Source organism: Cervus canadensis, chromosome X, assembly GCF_019320065.1.
Source record: "Cervus canadensis isolate Bull #8, Minnesota chromosome X, ASM1932006v1, whole genome shotgun sequence".
NCBI classification, from domain to species: Eukaryota; Metazoa; Chordata; class Mammalia; order Artiodactyla; family Cervidae; genus Cervus; species Cervus canadensis.
In genome coordinates, this window is record NC_057419.1 from 110,485,446 (window position 1) to 110,506,745 (window position 21,300).

At 39.3% G+C, this 21,300-nt stretch overlaps 1 pseudogene; it reads left to right on the forward strand.

Annotated features, from left to right (window-relative positions):
• The first annotated feature begins 246 nt into the window (after positions 1-246).
• Positions 247-20,729, forward strand: LOC122435690 (annotated as a pseudogene).
• The last annotated feature ends 571 nt before the right edge of the window (positions 20,730-21,300 follow it).

Sequence of the window (21,300 nt, forward strand, 5' to 3'; positions counted from 1 at the left end):
TGATCATCAGGGATGCTGTCTGCTTTTATAGCACCAGCACCCCTCTAACACTGAGCATAGGACTTGGCACAAAATTTTGCTCAATCCATAGTGGTTAAATAAATATGTGAATATTGTTATTTCTTGCCCAATTGAGTATTGTTTGTGATCACTGAGGGCCAAGCCAGCATCCAGCTTGCATACCACTGTAGTCTCTGCTTCCCGTTTGGTGCCTGGCCAAGGAGCAAGTCTGGTGTAGGGGTGGGCATGGCCTCACCTCAGGGACACCTGGACCTGCTGCCAAATGCCAAGCCTGTGGCAGGCCCGGCTCAGTCATCTCTGCAGGAGAAGCCACAGCTGGTGAGGAAGATCCCCCTGGAGAAGACTCTTGGGGGCTTTTGGAGCAGGAAAAGTGAAACAGGGCTGCCATTGTCCAGAGTCCTGCAGAATAGAGCATTAGTGAGAGCATTAGTACCACCAGGCCCCGATGGCTCAGCAGGTAAAGAATCACCTGCAGTGCAGGAGATGCAGGTTCAGTCCCTGGGTCAGGAAGATCTTCTGGTGAAGAGAATGGCTACCCACTCCAGTAGTCTTGCCTGGGAAATCCCAGGGACAGAGGATCTTGGCAGGCCATGGTGCATGGGGTCACAAAGAGTCTGACATGACTGAGTGAGCACTAGTAGGGAAGACCCACTGTCACAAGACCTGGTGCAAGCCAGCTTATTTTTATTTATTTATTTATTTTTTGACCATGCGGCACAGCTTGTGGGGCCTTAGTTCCCTGACCAGGGATCAAACCTGTGCTTCCTGCATTGGAAGCACACAGTCTTAACCACTGGACTGCCAGGCAATTCCTGAGCCAGCTTAGAGGGCGTGCCAAGCACTGTGCTGAGAGTTTTACGGGCATTCTTTCATTTCATCCTTGAAAAACTCTGTGCAGTATGTGATCTTTTACAGGGGAGAAAATTGGGGCATAACGAGACTAGGTAATTTTGTCAGGGTCATAGAGCCAGTCGGGTGGCAGAGCCATCTTGAACTCCAGTGTAGACACTTGTTCTCTGGACATAAAATAGACTCCTGCTCATGGGGCCTTGGTGTGCCCAGGTGGACAGTGAAGAAGTTGGATAAGAGTGCCGTCAAGGGCCTTTCTTAGTGTTTCCGTCTGGCGGCAACAGCTTGTTTTCCAGGGAGAAGTGGCTGAACTGAGTCCTTTTCAGAGCCAGCTGTCACCTCCCAGGTCTCATTGTTCTGTGCGGTCAGCCTGTCTCCAAGATCCCTGCCACGGTACCTTGCATGAACCTCAGCTCCACTCCCGCTGCGAGGAGTGGGGTTGATGGTCATCTGCCGCCCTGGCCCTGCACTCACAGTTCTGCCTCCCCGGCCCCCCTCCTTCCCGCCCCCACATGCACCAGCTGATGGAGGTCCCCTCTTCCCTTGGCAAGCCACTTGTCCTGCCTCCATTCTCCCACTCGGGGTTGCTGGGCGGTTGTCAAGGCGCAGGGGAGCTGACTCTCTCCCACAGCTGGGTGGTCAGCGTCACATTTTACAGTCTCCTGGTAGGAATTGCTACTCTGCATTGTGTGTGTCCTCCATGCCAGGGCGTGTGCTGAATGCTGTCCTCGTGTCTCCACATGAAATTCTTGCCATCACACTGTCAGAGAGAGGCCATCCTTTCTACATGAGCAAACCAAACCTCAGGGAAATGACATCACAGAGCTCACCTCTAAAAAGTGGCCCCAAGCGTGGGAGGTGGGAGGGAGGTTCAAGAGGGAGGGGACATATGTATACCTGTGGCTAACTCGTGTTGATGTGTGGCAGAAGCCAAAGCAATATTGTAAAGCAATTACCCTTCAATTAAAAATAAGTTAAAAAAAGAAAGTGGCCCCAGTGGAGGTCCAAGGCTAGTCATTTTCTGCCTATGCTGCTTTCCTGTCACTTCCTCTCCATGTGGGCTTTGGCCAGGGACCTGTCCTCCCCGAGCCTCAGTGTCCTCATGTGTGAAAGGAAGATGATGTGAGCGCCCATCTCATAGGGTTGCCAAGAGGCTTAAAACACAAGCTGTGTAGACCTAGCGTGGAGGAAGTGCTCCGTGTGTTGTAGCAATTACACGTGTGGTGGTTGTAGTTAGTGATATAGCCTTATGCCTCTAAGCTGCACCCACTGAGCTCTTCCAGCCAGCTCTTTTCCTCTGAACAGCCAGGAGGCTAGGGTGTAAGAGCCAAGCCGCTTTGTGGCCAGGGAACATGGTGGCTTTTCATCTCTCCACAGTCCCCTTCCCCAACCCATCCCGTCTGCCCTGGGAGAGCTGGCTTTTGAGTCATGGCTCTGCCCAGGTGACGAGAATAATGAGGTGATCCACCTAGTAGGTGACTGAGCCGCTCATGCCTAATAAAAAAGACAAATTCCCGAGGCTAGCCAGCCAGTGTCTTTAAATAAAACTGAAATCCAGTGAAAGGAGAGATCTTCACAGTTGTTGAAATCATGGCCTCCTGCACCTGCAGAAGGGAATGTGTGGCAATCCCAGGTTGAAATCTAATGCGTGGCCTCCTAATCTCTTAGAACTGATTACTTTAATGAATTTTAAAGGTAGAGCTTTAATTAAAACAGGTCTTTGTGGACAGAAAGCATGCTATTTTGTGAGCTCGGTAAATATTGCCTTTTAAACTAATAAGTTCAGTTACCAGAAATACTACTGCATATAAACAGTTGGTTTTTTTTCATCCTGTGCTGTGGAAACATAACTAGATATTGAAGAGAGGCTGGCTGCATTTCAAAGTCTGGCATTTGGCTCTGCAAATAATAGCGACTTAAATGTACAGGACATCTTTCTTCTCTGGAGCACAAAGAACTTTCCAGGCATGATCTCATCCTGTCTTCAGACATTCCCCTCTGAGGCTGGACTGAGGAAGACAGTGTCCATGGTGGCAGCATGGCCAGGCCTTTCTGACTCCCCCGAGACCCCTATTGCACCCCCACCCCACCCTGTACATTGCAGAGAAGGCGGAGACCACCCAAAGGGACACGATAATTTATTCTCCCTTTCTCCTTACCCAGCTGGTAGGTACCACTCTCCTTTTGTTCAGAAGAAAAATAAATAATACGAGTACTCAGGCTGATGTTATGTGCCAGGCACTGGGCTAAGCATGAACTACTATTTCATGTAACACTCAAAACAATCCTGGGACATAGGTACTAATATTATCCGCAAAGGTTCCTCCACTTCACTCACTAACAGCCTTGCTGTGGCCTGCCAGTCCCCCCTGCAGGTCCCTCTTAGCTCTCTGTTCTCATTCCCTCCCCTTTCTCCTTTGTCTGGTGGGATATCTGAGAGTCGAGGATAGGCTAGAGCAGTAGGCCCCACATTGAGAAATTAGTTTGCCAATATTTTTTTTAAAAGAGACCCTCTCTTAGGCATCTTCTCTGTGCCAAATTTCATGCCAATCAATTTTACATTAACTATTTACCTTTCCCAGGAGCTCTGTGAGGAAGGTATCATTAATATACTCATCTTAGTGATGAGAAAACCAAGACTTAACAGAAGCTGAGATCTTCTCCCAAGACCATAGACTTGGTAAATGACATGTCCTGGCCTTCAAACCAAACTGTCTGCCTCCAGAGGCTGCTCTATTTCCATTCAACTCACTGCCTCCCAAAGTCTACAAATCTGTCTGCAAACATATACGGAGTTCTGCACCTTTTCCCATTGCACATCTCCCATTGGTCACATTCATTGTATCTTCCCCTAATAGCAGCATAATTTATAGGCTGAGAGGCAGTGTGTGTGGCTTGTGTCACCTGTCAATCACCTCTAATTATGTGACTCAGCCCTTGAGTGCTTCATTGTCAGAAAGCAGATCCTTTCTGTCAGTAGAGTTCTGTCTTCATTCAAGTAACCTCTAATTTGTGAGCCGACTATTCCCTTTGGATTATTTGGAGAAGGTATTAGTCATGTCATGGTCAGTTTCAGGAAACCCACTTATTTTCCTTTTGTCTTTTCTTATCTCCAGATTTATTGTAATGCCTTAGGGATTTGCATTCCTATTTGAAAATCAAAGAATGGAGGACTTGACCTTGGAGGTTGTTGCAGAGACCCCTAGCACTCACCAATATTCATGTTCTACTCTTCTTAGGCATTTAGTTCAACTATTGTTCCTAGGCTCCCCTGCAATAAGGTGTGGCCGTGTGACTATTCCACATGAAACAAATGTAAATGATGTGAATTTTGTCCAGAGTTAGCCCAGAACAACTCCAGGTAATCCTCAATCCCTTTCCCATATCTCAGTCAGATTGATGGAGAGAACTCTAAGCATTGGGCTTCCCAGGTGGCTCAGTGGTAAAGAATCCACCTGCAATACGGGAGACATGAGTTCGATCCCTCGGTTGGGAAGATCCCCTGGAGAAGGGAATGGCAACCTACTCCACTATTCTTGCCTGGAAAATCTCATGGACAAAGGAGCCTGGCTGGCTACAGTCCGTGAGGTCACAAAGAGTCAGACATGACTTCGTGGCTAAAACAACAAACAACAGCTCTGAGTATGAGAGGAGCCTGGATCCAGGATGACAATGCAAGAGCTGCCTAACCAGGAATGCTTGCACTGGGTTATGGCTTGAATGGAAAACAACCCTTTTTTTGTTTTGCTACTGAATTTTGAGTTATAGAGGCTAGCTTTACTGACCTTAACTAATATAGAGGAAAGCAATAATTTCTGGATATCCAAAATATAGATGGAAAGGAAGGATGTATAATAAGCCAAGAAAAGCAGAATCACTGATGAGGAGGAATCTGATATACAGTGAATGAATTACCTTCTTTCTCCATGTCCATATATCCTTTTTATTTCTCTCATCTCCCTCCTGCAAAGGAATCAGCACAACTTTGAACAAGATCATTTCCTCCCCATATAGAGCTGATTAAAAACAGTAGACACCAATGGATGAATGGCTTCTATGTATGTGCAAACCCATTGGTCAACCTCAACATCTCACCAATTGGTGGAATATACTAGATGGAGATTGTTTGAGGAGGAGTCTAATGTATGGAGGTCACTGCTGAGCAGAGAGAGGTCTTCCTTTCCTACCACCAGTCCTCATGGGTCTCTGGAGATCAGTTTGTCTTCCCAGTCCTTTCAGTGGTGACTCTGACCCATGAGAGTCAGCACAAGCAGAATCATCCCATTGAGGGAAGAGAGTTATGCATGTTCAATACCAGAAACCCTCATGGAGCCAGGACTTTGGGTGGGAATGCAAAGAATCTTCTATAGTTTTAACAGGTGACATAGGGACTCGTTGTAACTTTTATCCACTGTGGAGATCTTTCTGTTAGATATGGAGGGGGTTTTTAGTAGATTGTATAGATGGAGACATGGAGGCCTCAGGGGGTGGGGTGGACATGACCTGTTCAACACCTCCTGGCTGGTCAGCACTAGCAGGAGAACTAGATTAAAGCTGACTGTTCCAGATCCTTTCAAAGCAAGCTTGGCTTTAATCATTTTATAAAAATGAGAAGTAATTTTAATGTAATAAATCTTTTATAGTATGGTAGGCTTGGAGGCATATCTTCTCCCCAACTCAGGGTAAGTTATGGAAATACAACAGGGTGAGTCATCTCTTTGTGTGTATATGTTTATTTGAAAGTATCAGAATATTATAAATGAAGTGTTTTTCTGAAAAATTAACTTGGAGATTTGCCTGAAATCGTGCAGTTTTTGCCTCTGCTGTGTTATGTAAAAAAAAAATGGTTCCTTGATGAGTGACTAATAGCTATGTATCTGTTTATCATTATTCAGTCATTAAACATTTACAGAGCACTTGTTGGAGAGCTGGATTAGGTGTTCTTTGGAGGGTTGTGTGGATATGTAGGCCAAAGACATGTCTTGCTCTGGGACACAAGCCCTTCAATCCTCAGGATCCCTCCCCTATATTCCCCCCACAATAGCCTTCCAGAAAGTCAGAGCAGCTCTGACCACAAAGAAAAGTTCTGCCTTTCCCCTGTCAGCACTGCTTCATCCAGGATCCATCTTTTCAGCTTCATTCCCATAGTCTCCCCTGTTTATTAGCCTCTTTTGCTTTATTTTTTAAAATGATTTAAATTTATTGTCATTACTTTTTGACCATGCTGTGCAGCTTACAGGATCTTAGTGCCCAGAACAGGGACTGAACCCAGAACCCTGGCAGTGAAAACACCAAGTCCTAACCACTGGACCACCAGGGAATTCTCTAGCCTCTTCTGCTTTAAATGATCTCTCTTGCTTTTTATTAAGCATTGAACTTTTTAATTATTCAAAAATGCCAGATTCTATGTAGAAGATATATAAAATATAGACAAGAAAATTGAGAAAAAATGGATTAACTCCACCAACCATAAGAAACCACGCAACATTTAGTGAACATGCTTTCAGTCTTTTTTCCTATGCATATAGAGTCACATGTGTTTTAAATTTATGCACGTGAAATTATCTTTCAGACACTATAACTTGCCTTTTGATCAATCGTGAAAAGATTTCCATGACCACAAATAATTCATTTTTACTTTTAGTGGCTGCATAACATTGTACTGTAAAGAGGAACTATCATGTACTTAACCACATGTTGATGAATATTCAATTATTTCCAATTTTTCACTGTAATGAATAGTGTTTCTGTATTTATCCTTATATACACACACGTTGTTGTTTAGTCACTAAGTTGTGCCCAACTTTTTAGTGATCCCATGGACTGTAGCCCACCAAGGTCCTCTGTCCATGGGATTTCCCAGGCCAGAATCCTGAAGTGGGTTGTCATTTCCTCCAGGGGATCTTCCTTACCCAAGGATCAAACCCATGTCTCCTACATTGGCAGGTGGATACTTTACCACTGAGCCACCAGGGAAGTCCTATATACACACATTTGTATGTTTATCTTATTATTTACAAAGAATAAATTCCTAGAAACTGAATTTCTACATCAAGGGGTATATACTTTTTTGAGGTTTTTAATCTTCATCTGTTTAGCCTTTGAGTCTATGGGCATACCACCCTGAACCTGCCCGATCTTGTGTCTTTAGCTTTTGATCCATCTTCTCCTAAAAATATTGCCTCCCAGATTATTCCATTTTCACTTCAGAAACCTCAGACCAAGTATTGCCCCACCAACCAAGACCTTAGGTCATACAGCCAGCCAGATATTGTCAGAGCAGAGACTAAAACCTTAATTTTCTGACCTAATTGACTTATAAACATTTTGGTTACCACTAAGGGACTTCCCTGGTGGCTCAGTGTTAAAGAATCTGCCTGCCAATGCAGGAGATGTGGTTCAATCCCTTGGTTGGGATGATCCCCTGGAGAAGGAAATAGCAACCCACTCCTGTATTCTTGCCTGGGAAATCTCATTGTCAGAGGAGTCTGGTGGGCTACAGTCCATGGGGTTGCAAAAGAGTTGGACATGACTGAGCAAGTAAACATCAACAACAAAGGGTTAACAATGGCCGCCACTAGCCCTCTCTTTCTTGCCAATAGTGATCTGGCTGCTGCCTGGAAGGAGAATCTGGTTTGCAATGGGCCTCTGGCTTATCTTCGCATTTTTACTCATGTCCAAATGGAAATCACATTACTTAAAATACAAACATGATTTAATGATTTTTAAAATGTGTAGCTGTCTCCATTCTAATTGCCCATTAAGGCAAGGAGCACAACTATGCAATGATAGGGAAAAAAATGATAGGCAGATAAATGTGAAGCTGAGAGGAAAGGGATGCAAGAGACGTAGCTTGGTCTAGTAGAGAAGAGCAAGAAACCATGGTTCTAAGTTTCACTCTGCCAGTAAGCCTCTGGGTCATTGAGAAATCATTTTGCAGAGGAGGTTGGACATTGATCTCTAGGCTTTCTGCCAGTTTTAGTGATCTAGGATTAAAAATCAACAGGTTTGAAGTTTACCCCTTTTCCCAGGTTTATAGAGAAGGGGGTGTTTGAGAAGTCTAATGATAGACCCTGGACCCAGGGCTTAAAGCTTGAACCAAATGGCTATGAATTTAATGAGCCTTAAAGCCCCTTTTTTCACTTTCACTTCACTTTCAAAGCCTGAACATGACTAACTTAATGTATCTCATGGAATCTAAGATGCCATACTAGTAAGATGCTCTCTTATATACCACTAAGAAATGTTTTTTTAATGCTTACCATTAAACTATGAAACAATACTGTTTTATATGTCAATTATAACTTACATCCTAATCTCAAATCTTAAGATTATCTGGCCTTCACACTCACAGACCCCTCTACATTGTACAGAGGAAGAAAGCGTGGAGAAGTAACGTGAGTAGCCCAAAGCCACAGAGATAGTGTGGGACTAGAGCCAAAAAGCAATAGAGAGAAGCACTTGCGGAATAGAGGAGTAAAGTCATTCCTCCATGAAAGCAGGGAAAACACTGGCAAATTTATCAAACTCAACTTGTTCACAACTTTTTCTAGAAATTAACCAAAGGCTTCAAAAATCCATGGAGAATTTTATTCAAGAAAAATAGCTGGACTTTGATAAGAATAGAAGACTTTGTTGTGTTTTAACTTTCCCTACTTACATCCTCCTCTCCCCAACTCAGTGGCAGCCTTGAAAACCAGTAGCCTAGGAGGAGAGCCAGTGTTAGAAGGAAAACAACAGAGCATCAAACTATGTGAGGCAAAAACTAATAGAACTGCCAAGAGAAATAGATAAATCTACCATTATACTTGAAAACTTCAACATCCCTCTCTCAGAAAAGGATAGATCCAACAGACAGAAAATCAGTAAGAACAGAGTTGAACTGAATAATACCCATCAGTCAACTGAATATAACTGATATCTCTAGACTACTTCTAACAACAGCAGAATACACTTTCTTATCAAACTACCATGGAATAGTCACCAAGATAGCTACAGTTTGGGCCATAAAACACAACTTAACAAATTTAAAAGACTAAGGTCATACAATGTCTGCTTTCAGACAACAGTGGAAAATGATAAGGAAGGAGGACTATGAACAACTCTAAGCCCACAGGTTTGATAACCTAGATGAACTAGACCAATTCCTTGAAAGACACAATTTGCCAAAACTCACACAAGAAGAAACAGATAACAGATATGCCTGTATCTAAAGAAACTGAATCAATAATATCCTTCCAAAATAGAAAGCATTTGTCCCAGATTGGGTTCACTGGTGAATTCTACCAATCATTTAAAAAAGAAATTATAGCAATTCTTTACAATCTCAGAGAATATAAGCAGAGGGAATACATCTTAACTCATTCGAGGGCATCATTGCCCTAATATCAAAACCAGACAAGACATTACAAGAAAACTGCAGACCAATATTGCTCGTGAACATGGAAAAATCCTCATCAAAATATTAGCAAATTGAATCCAACAATGTATAAAAAAGATTATATACCATGACTAATGGGATTTATCCCAGGTGTGCAAGGCTGACTCATCACTTGAAAATCAATGCAATCTATCTTATCAACAGACAAAAAAGAAAAAGTATCACATGATCATATCAATAAATGCAGAGAAAGCATTTGACAAATCCACACTGAACTCTTAATAAGCTGGAGTGGAACTTCTTCAATTTGATAAAGTTGGGTGAAAGTAACTACACAATTGTCCAGCCCATAGAATATACAGCACCAAGAATGAACCCTAATATAAACTATGAACTTTGAGTGATTATGATGTGTTAATGTATGTTCATTAATTGTAACATATATACCACTCTGGTGGGAATGTTGATAATGAGGGTAGATATGCATGTGTGGGGCAGAGGATATATGAGAAATCTCTATACTTTTCCCTCACTTTTTCTGAAATTTTATTAAAAACTTTTAATAAAAATGATCCAGCTATATTCACTTTATAAGAGGATCACCTTAATTAAAGAATCATTATAAGGGACAAAGAATGACACTATTTGTTGATAAAAAAAGTAGTTCATTAAGAAGATCCAATAATTATAAATATATACATAACTAATAATAGAGCCCCAAAATATAAGAGCCAAAAACTGACAGAAATGAAATAGAATAGATAGTTCTCCATAATAGTTGAATATTTAAATACCTCACTTTAAAAAATGGATAGAATAATGAGAAGATCAATAACGAAATGTTATATACCAACAGACACTGTATCCAACAGCACCAGACTATACATTTTTCTGATGTGCACTTGGAACACTAAGAGACATAGGCCATAAATTAGGCCACAAAACAAGTCTCAGTAAATTTTAAAATATTGAAATCCTGTAAAGTAATTTCTCCAACTCAACAGAAACTAGAAATCATTAAAATAGTAAATCTGAAAAGTTCACAAATATGTGGAAATTAAACAGCACACTCTTAAACAACCAATGGATCAAATGAAATCACAAGGGAAATTATAAAACACTTGTAGGTAAATGAAAGTGAAAAGATACTATACCAAAACTTAAGGGATTCAATGAAAGCAGTGCTCAGAGAGAAATTTATGACTATAAACACCTACATTGCAAAAGAAGAAAGATCTCAAATCAATAACCTGTATCTTTGCACCATAAAGGAAAAAAAGAGAAAACTAAATCCTACTGTAGCAAAAGGAAGGATTGAGTTTAGAGTAGAAAATTTTTAAAGTACATAAGAGAAAAGCAATAGAATCAATAAAACCCAAAGTTGGTTCCTCAGGAAGATCAAAAAATTGGCAAACCTCTAGCCAGACTGGCCAAGAAACACAAAAAGAAGACTCAAATTATTAAAATCAGAAATGAAGCTGACATTACTATAGACCTACAGAAATAAAAAATATTGTAAGATAGTACTGTGAACAATTGCATGCCAAAAAATTAGATATTCTAGATGAAATGGATAAAGTCCTAGAAACAAACTACCAAACCTGACTCAAGAAGAAATAGAAAATCTAAGTAGACTCATAACAAACTGAGATTGAATCAGTAATCAAAAACCTCTCCACAAAGAAAAACCTAGGACCAGATGAATTCTACAAAATATTTTAAAAAGTGTTAACACAAATTCTTCTGAAACTCTTCCAAAATATGTAATTTTGGAGGGATTATTCCCTAATTTATTCTTTGAAACCAGCATTCTCCTATCAAGGCCAGACAAAGACCTCACAAGCAAAGAAAACTACAGATCAATATCCATTACAAATATAGATGTAAAAATCATCAACAAATTACTAGCAACCAAATCCAGCAGTATATTAAGGGGACTCTAAACCATGAGCAGTTGAGATTTGTCTAAAGAATGCAAGGAGTTCAACATTAAGGAAAAGAACAGTCAATGTATATTAGTCTACTAGGACTGCCTTAACAGAACGCCACAGCCTGGGTGGCTTAAATAACAGAAATTTATTTTCTCAGATATAGAGGCTGAAAGTCTAAGATCAAGGTGCTGGTTGGTTTCTAGTGAGTCTTCTCCCTTGCTTACTTCTTGCTGTGTCTTCACATGGCACTTCCTCTGTGCTCATGCACTCCTAGTGTCTCTTCCTCTTCTTGTAGGCATACCAGTCCTACAGGATTAACACTCTATCCTTATTACTTCATTTAATCTGATTACCTCCTTAAAGGCCCTCTCTTCAAATACAGTCACATTGAGGGCTTGGGCTTCAACATACGCTTTTTTTTTTTTGAGGGGGACATGATTCAGTTCATAATGTAATATACCATACTAACAGAATGAAGGGGGAGAAAACTCATATGATTATCTCAACTGATGCAGAAAAAAGCATTTGATAAAATTAGATTTCCCTATTTATGATAAGAATATTCAACAAATTAGAAATTGATGGGCACTTCCTCAACATGATATAGTGCATTTATGAAAAACTCACAGTGAACATCATATTTAATGGTGAAAGACTGAAAACTCTCTCTGTAAGATCAGGAACAAGACATGCAACTTGCTTTCCCCAGTTCTATTCAACATTGTACAGGAAGTCCTAGTCAGAGCAATTAAGCAAGAAAAATAAAGAAAAGATATCCAAATTGAAATTAAGTAGAACTATCTCTATTTTCAGATGACATGATCATATATATAGAAATTCCATGATATTATATATAGAATTCCTAGAGCATCCAGAAAAACTATTAGTGCTAATAAACAAGTTCAGAAATTTTTCAGGATATAAGTTCAACATAAAGTGATCAATTGTAACTTTATATGCTAGTAATAAACTATTCATAAAGGAATTTAAAGTAAACAGTTTCATTCACAATAGCAAGAAATTTAACCAAGATGGTACAAGATTTATACACTGAAAATTACAAACATTGCTGAAAGAAATTAGAGTTAAATGAATGGGAAAAAACCCTGTGTACATGAACTTGAAGATTTAATATTATTACTATCTAATACTCCCTAAATTGATCTAAAGATTCAATGCAATTCCTGTCAATATCACAATAGCCCCCATCAGTTCAGTCACTCAATCATGTCTGACTCTTTGCGACCCCATGGACCACCGCATGCCAGACTTCCTATCCATCACCAACTCCCGAAGCTTGCTCAAACTCATGTCCATAGAGTCAGATGTCAAATACCCCCCTCATTTTTACATAAATGGAAAAGTTGATCCTAAAATTCATGTAAAATTTCAAGGGACTCTGAGTAGCCAAAAAGAGTTTTAAAGAAGCAAAACAAATCTGAAGGAGTGTCTCCATCCATTCAGGCTGCTGTAACAAAATATCATAGACTGAATGGCTTACATACATCAGAAATTTATTTCTCACAGTTTTGAAGGCTAGGAAGTCCAAGAATGTATGTAGCACAACAGATTTGTCATCTGGTGAGGACCTGCTTTCTGGTTCATATATGGCTATCTTCCCAGTGTGTCCTCGTATAGCAGAAGAGACAAGGGAGCTCTACAGGGTTTCTTTTATATGGGCACTAATCTCATTTATGAAACCTCTGCTCTCATGAGCTGATCACCTTCTAAAGACTTCACATCCAAGCACCATCACCCTAGAGGTTAGGATGTCATCATGTGATTTTGGAAAGATACAAGCATTCAGTCAATAGCAAGGAGTCACACGTCCCTGTTTCGAAACTTGACCGAAAAGATACAGTAATTTTTAACAGTGTTGGTAGGAGCTTTCCTGGTGGTCTAGTGGTAGACCACTAGTCTACCTGCCAATGCAGGGGACATGGGTTCAATCCCCAGTCCAGGAAGATTCCACATGCCACAGAGCAGCTAGGCCCATGTGCCACAACTACTGAACCCACACTCTAGAGCCCGCAAGCTGCAACTACTGAGTCCATGTGCTACAACTACTGAAGCCTGCATACCTAGAGCTGTGCTCCACAAGCGAGATCACTGCAATGAGAAGCCTGTGCACCACAATGAAGAGTAACCTCACTCCCTCACCACAACTAGAGAAAGCCGGGGCAGAGCAATAAAGACCCAGTGCAGCCAAAACTATTAAAAGAAAAAAAATTGTCAATAAAGGAATAAGGATAGATATATAGATTAATGGAATAGAACAGGGTCTAGAAATAAATCCATATATCTAAGGTCAATTGATTTTTCACAAGGATGCCAAGATCATTCAATGGGAAAATGACAGTCTTTTAACAAGTGATCCTGGGGAAACTGGATATGTGTATGTATTAATAAAAGAATGAAGTTGGATCCTTACCTCATATCATATGCAAAGATTAGCACAAAGAGGATCAAAGACCTAAATATAAGAACTAAAATTATGAGACTCTTAGAATGAAGCATAGGGGAAGCCTTCATAAAAATGGATTTGGGAGTGGCTTCTTATATATGACACCAAAAGCACAGGCAACAAAAGAAAAAATAGATAAACTGAACTTCATCAAAACTAAAGACTTCTGTGCATCAAAGAAATACTATGAACAGAGTAAAAAGGCAACTCACAATGTCAGAGAAAATATTTGCAAATCAAATATTTAATAAGGGAATAATATCTTAATATCCTGAAGCTCCAGTACTTTGGCTACCTGAAGCAAACAGCCTACTCATTGAAAAAGACTGTGATGCTGGGAGAGACCAAAGGCAGAAGAGGCGACAGAGGATGAGATGGTTGGATGGCATCACCGATTCAATGGACATGAACTTGGGCTAACTCTGGGAGATGGTGAGGGACAGGGAAGCCTGGAGTGCTGCAGTCCAAGGGATCACGAAGAGTCAGACACGACTTAGCGACTGAACAACAGCAATATCCTAATTAAAAAAAAAAAACTCATACAGCTCAATAACAACAACAAAAGAACCAAAAAATTGGCAAGGACTTGAATGTACATTTCTCCAAAGAAGATATAAAAGTGGGTGACAAATATATAACAGATACTCATTACCCAGGTTCAATCCCTGGGTCAGGAAGGTCCCCTGAAGAAGGGAATGGCTACCCACTCCAGTATCCTTGCCTGGAGAATCCCATGGAAAGAGCAGCTAGGCAGGCTACAGTTCATGGGGTCGCAAAGAGTCAGACATGACTGAGCGACTAACACTTCATTGTCACTTTTATTCTGGAGAAGGGAATGTCTACCCACTCCAGTATTCTTGCCTGGAACATTCCATGGACAGAGGAGCCTGGTGGGCTATATTAGGGAAATGCAAATCAAAACCATAGTGAGATACTGCTTCACGCCAATTAGGTTGTGCATGTGTGTGCGTTAGCTATTAAGTCACATTCAACTGTTTGCGACACTATGGACTGTAGCCCTCCAGGCTCTTCTGTCCGTGGGATTCTCCAGGCAAGAATACTGGAGTGGGTTGCCATGCCCTCCTCCAGGGGATCTTCCCGACCCAGGGATCGAACCCATGATCATTACATCTCCTGCATTGGCGGTCAGGTTCTTTACCACTAGTGCCACCTGGGAAGCCAAGTGACTCGGCGGAGATGAAAATTAGCACTTCTCAATCTATGACATGCTTTGGAAACACCTGGGCATCCTGTTAAAATGCAGATTCTGATGTAGTAGGTTTGGGGTGAGGCTTGAGATTCTGCATTAAAAAAAAAATTAGCCATGCCACACAGCATGTGGGATCTTAGTTTCTGGACCAGAGATTGAACCTGCATCCCTTGCATTTTAGGGGGACACAGTTCTAGGGGGCAAAATCTTAACAACCGGACCACCAGGCAAATCCTGAGATTGTGCATTTGTAATAAGCTCCCAGGTAACACTGATGTTGCTGATCTCTGAAGAATATACTTTGAGAAAGAAGGCTGTAAAGGAATGACTGCTCACCTTGGTTGTCAGTAAAAGCCTTCATTTAGTAGTTATTTGAAGAACCAACTGTACTAGAAAGTCATAGAGGCGTGGTTTGTTGGGAATAAGGCTTTGAATAAAGTTGGGTGTGTTTTTGTGTAAAATAACAAACACTATTTAGTATGTGCCAATCACAATGCTAAAGCATCTCATTGATTATCCCTTTTCAGTCCTTTGAACAATTCCATGAGGAAGTCACTTGTCTTTTAGACTGAGTGGCTTATAAACAAAAGAAATTTGTTTCTCACAGTTCTCGAGTCTGGGAAATCAAAGATCAAGTTGCTGGCAGATTCAGTGTCTGGTGAGGGCATACTTTCTGGTTCATAAATGGCCAGCTTCTTGTGGTGTCCTCACATGATGGAAGGAAATAGGGAGCCCTCTGGGGTCTCTTTTGTAAGAGCACTAGTCCCGATCAAGAAGGCTCCATTCTTAAGACCTAATCACCTCCCAAAGGCCCCATCTCCTAACATCATCACACTGGGAATTAAGTTTCAACATGAATTTTAGGGGGACACATTCAGTCTATAGCAGTGCTATTATAGCTGAGGGACTGAGCACAGTGAGGTGAAGTGATTTGTCTATGTTTATGTATGTAGAACATGGCAGAGCCGGGAATTGTACACAGACAGTTGGACACCAGAGCCCTTTAACCAGGGCACTACCCCAAACTTGCATATCAGTGTCTACCTAGAACTCATACACTTCCCAATGGCAAACTATCATTTATGTGTTTATCTGTTTATTCGTCTCTACCTCTTATATGTAAAATCATATAAAAATATCTTTTAGAAAATGATAGAAAAACAGGCTTTGAGTGAATGCTTATTCTGTGCAGGTCTGACCAGGACCTATAACATAAAATCATCTCATTTAACTTAATTCTCACAACAGTCTTTTCAGATAGTTATTATAACCCCCAGTTTATATGCAATGACAGTAGGCTTTGCATAGCTTAAGGAACGTGTTCAAGATCACTAAGCTAGCACAAGGTAGGAGAACCAGGGTGGAAACCCAGGTCCCCAGGCCTATCAGTCTGTACTTCTTTTCATCTAACAGACTGCTTTTGCAATGATCTTCATAGACCTTGGTTTTGTATTACTCAATGAACACTTTTGGCTTTGGGCCATCTAAGCTGTGTAGTCAAGGTTAGTATTTACCATTTATGCTACCTCTTTCAGGCCAGGTAGTTTCAGAGTGGTTCTTTTTTGTTTTGTTTTGTTTTCATTTTACTTTATATGACTTCAAACTTTAATAAATAGGGTGAAGGAGAGGGAATGTAACTGCTGCTATTAATAATTTTATATTAGGCTATAGCCAATTAATGATGTGATCATTTCAGTTGAAGAGCAAAGGGACTGGGCCATATATATACATGTATCCTTTCTCTCCCAACACCTCCCCCTCTCAGTCCAGGCTCAGAGTGGTTCTTTACACTATCCCAACCTCATCGGTTCCCAAGGCCAGATTTCCTGGTTATCAAACTTTGGCTATAATCCTGTTCTCGAGGATCCTGCTACACAGCAAATTTTCATTGTGTGTGGTTGTGGTTATGGTGAGTGGTGATGGGGTGGTGGTGGAGGCTGGTTAAACATAAACACCCATCAGCCATATTTGGGGCTTTTAAACTTGATAAGCATCCACATTCTCTACACACTTTCTCAGTGGATTTGAGAATAGTTATTTTAAATGGTTGTTTTAAAAAAGTACATCTTGAACTTCACAGTGAAGTCTGAGAAGTCAAAGCAACTACATGCCACAGTGGAATTAGATGTGCTAGATAATGGGTGGACTTGTACTCAAACTTGAGCAAAATGTTCTCATTGGGTTTTTTTAACCATTGTCAAGATGAAATGAGTTATGTTATATGAGACAGTTTAAATTCAGAGAAAAGTATACAGAGAACTAGAAGAGACACACCCATATACCACATCTGATATTAACAAATGCTAACCTTTTGCTTCAAGTTTTTTCATTTTTTTAATAAAATTATATTACAGAAATTTCCAGTTGTAAGGTGGTTGAGTAAAATATTCGAGTTGGGGTAAATAGACCCCTGGGAATACAGAGGTACTCTATATCTATTTCCATATCCTCTCCTTATATATTCTCTCCTGAAACTGATCAGACTGAGTAAAGATAGTAGAAGGTTTAATAAACTTGCCCACTGATAGATCATTAAACATAATTTTTTTATGAAATATGACTAAGTGATTAGAGCATATGATTCGAAAGGAGTTCAGGGAATTGAGTGACTTTGCTATAACAAACTCCTTTTAATACTTGTTTATGTGAAAAAAGTCTCCTAGCCCTCCCACATACAAAAATGTGAAAGAGGGATAGAATTGATGCTGAACCTTGTCTAATTCTGTCAGAAAGTAGTATCAGTTAAGAGATACCTAAGTTAAAAGAGAACCTATCCTCATACAATGCATTCAGAAATGAATTTGCAATAAAATTTTATTTTTAGGTTTAATAAATTTAATGACTTAATAAATATTAAACATTTTTATTTAATATTATAAATAAAGTAATTAATGATTAATAATTATTTAATAAATATTTAATAGTCAATAATTATTTAATAAAACATTTAATAAAGTAATTAAACATGTTATATTCTTTTTAAAATTGTGTAATAGTGATAATTATGATGCAGTTCAGAAGAAAGGCATATAGAACTTTGTGCCAATAGAAAATTTTTTAAGTTAATTTCAATTTACATATGTATTTTGATGTGACTTAACTATAGACATTCCAGTATAAAAATATACTAAGATAAAAATACTGGGGGTATGGAATGGATATATGAGGTCAAAGAAAAATAGGAACTGTGTATATTTAAAGGAGATAATGCTTCAATGGTTTTTATTTTATTCACAATCTGTGGAAAATTATATTCCTTGTACCTCCTTACACATATGAAAAAAAGAGTCAACATTAAAACGTGCAAAGATTTGAAGACCACTGAAGTAAAGATTTTATTGCCTCCTTCTTTCAGAAATCATCTAAATTAACCAGTATGAAAAGAAATCAGTATACACTCTGTAACCTACAACAAAAATGTATGAGGAAGGGGTGCCAAATATAACACATGCAGGTATGTATGCAGGTATGAAAGATACCAGGTGAGGTTAGGTGGGACAGTAAAATTCAGTTGAAGCTGGCAGAAATGATACATTGAACATTCTCTGATCAAAATGAACTATATGTAGAAAAATTAGATAACAGTAACAAGAAAACACTATCACTTGAAAAATCATGAATACTATATGAATTTTAAGATCAGTAGGTCATGGAGAAGGAAATGGCAACCTACTCTAGTATTCTTGCCTGGGAAATTCCATGGACAGAGGAGCTTGGCGGGCTACAGTCCATGGGATTGCAAAAGAATCCGACATGACTTAGAAACTAAACAACAACAGTCATACTTCCAAGGAATTTATAATTCAGTGGGGAAGAGAAGGTGTATGTGTAAATAATTAGAATTCCAAAGTGAGAGTGATAGGTGCCCTTAAGGTATTTGTAGAAGTGGGTTGTAGATCTTGCTTCTTCCAGTGTCCTCACCTTAGGCCTACTGATTGAGAACTGGCCCTTTAGCAGTGTACCTGGCTGATTCATATATGCCCATTAAATTTGAGAAGTACAGCTGTAGATTTCTGAAAAGAAAAAAATTTCTTCTCACTGGCAGAATCAGAGAAGTCTTCTTGAAGGAAGAGGAGAATAGAGCCTTGAAATGTTAAACTGATACTAAATTTTCAGTCTTGAGTGGAATGAATAAAGTAGCTTGTACCCTTCAATAACTTAATAAATCTTTATTATGAATTAGTTACCTTCTTTTTTGGTTTTATTTTTTTAAGGAGTCTTATTGTGTGACATGCTGACATGGCCAGATATCAGAAATGGCCCTAAAGAAACTGGCAAAGCCCTTGGCCAGTTTCCATTAGAATGGCTCTTTATTATCTTAGCCAAAATAAAATCATGGTCTTTAGTGGATTCTCAGTAGCCTTCCAGTTACTCCACTCAAGAGGAGAGGGACCAAAATGGGACTTTGGAGAAGTTTCTTATGTAATGCCGTGGATCTCAGCTCTTCGTTCAGTTCTCGTAAATATTACAATGCAATTCTAACTGCTTTGATTCCCATGATGATATTGTTATCAAGATCTCTGATTCCTCTAATTCTGGTATTTTCTTATTATGTGAAACCTTGAACATTATACTTTAATGTACCTAATTTTTAGTCACCTGAGTTTGTAGACATGAACATTACTAAAGTAATACAAAAAAGAAGAAAACAATGAAAAAGAAGGAAAAAAATCATCTTAGAAAAATATTCAAGTATTGGAGCTAAAGACAACTGTCAGAAAGTGCCATGGAATATTGCTAGTCTAGAGCTTCACTCTTATCTGTCTCAGAAACCAAGACAAATGAGGTATTACTTGCATGCTTCCATGGTTCTGTGGAACTAAAAGTGGTAAAAAAGCAGATTGTTGCACACAATTTTTGAGGAAGCTTCCAATGTCATTAAGGAAGAATATACAAATGCAAATCAAGTAGTGTTTGCCAAAGTTGACTGTGATCAGCACGCTGATATAGCCCAGAGATACAGGATAAGCAAATGCACAACCTTCAAATCATTGCATAATAGGATGATGATGAAGAGAGGATACAGGGGTAGTGACAAGTGAAAGAACTTGCAGATTACATCAGGCAACAAAAAAGTGACCCCTTCAAGAACTTCATGACTTAGCAGAAATCACCACTCTTGTCCACAGCAAAAGAAATATCATTAGATATTTTGAGCAAAAAGATTCAGAAAACTATAGAGTTTTTGAAAGAGTAGCAAATATTTTGCATGATGATTGTGCCTTCCTAGCTAGCTGCATTTGGGGTTGTTTCAAAACCAGAAAGATTCAATGGAGACAACATAATTTACAAACCATCAGGGCTTTCTGCTCCAAATATGTTGTACTTGGAATCTATGACAAATTTTGATGAGACTTACAATTAGATTCAAGATAAATGTGTTCCTCTTGTCTGAGAAATAGCATTTGAAATGGAGTGAGATTGACAGAAGAAGGACTGCCTTTTCTCATATGGTTCCATTGTATGAAAGAAGATACAGAAAGTTTAGAAATGTTCCAAAATGAAGTAGGCCAACAATTAATAAGTGAAAAATGTACAATAAATTTTTACATGCTGATGGTGACACATTTAGACATTGTCTTCTGCACATACAGAAAACTCCAGCAGATTGCCCTGTGATAGCTATTGACAGCTTTAGGCATATGCGTGTGTTTGCAGACTTCAGTGATGTAGCAATTCCTGAAAAACTCAAGCAGTTCATATTTGACTCACATTCTAGAAAACTACACAAATAATTCCATCATGGTCCTGACCCAACTGATACAGCCTCAGGATAGGAAGTCTAAGATGTAGTAAGCAGTCCACCTGAGAGCTCCTTCCAAAGCACCCAGTGAATATAAGTATACTTTATTGAGGGATGGAGATGAGCTTTAAAAACTTAGAAAAACTTGCAAGCCTTTCCATTATGAAAATTATATTTTCATAATTCTATGTTTTTATTTTGAATAAACTGAAAGATTTCGGTTTTTAAAATTTATTTATTATTTAATTGAAGGATAATTGCTTTACATAATTTTGTTGTTTTCTGTCAAACCTCAACATGAATCAGCCATAGGTATACACATATCCCCACCCTCTTGAACTTCCCTCTCATCTCTCTCCTGATTCTACCCCTCTAGGTTGACACAGCCCCTGTTCGAGTTTCCTGAGACATACAACAAACTCCCATTGGCCATCTATTTTACATATGGTAATGTAAATATCCATGTTATTTTTTCCATACATCTCACCTTCATACATCTCATCTTCAATTTTTTTTTAATAAACTGAAAGAAGATTAAAAAAAAAAAAAAGATCAGTAAGTTAAATTCTATGGAAACTTCTATTGGAGTTTTGATTGGGATTGCAATGTATTCATAGATTACTTTGAAGGAAACTGACATCTTAATCATTTTGTGTCTTCCTATCCATGCTTACCTCTTTATTTAAATCTTCTTTTAAGTGC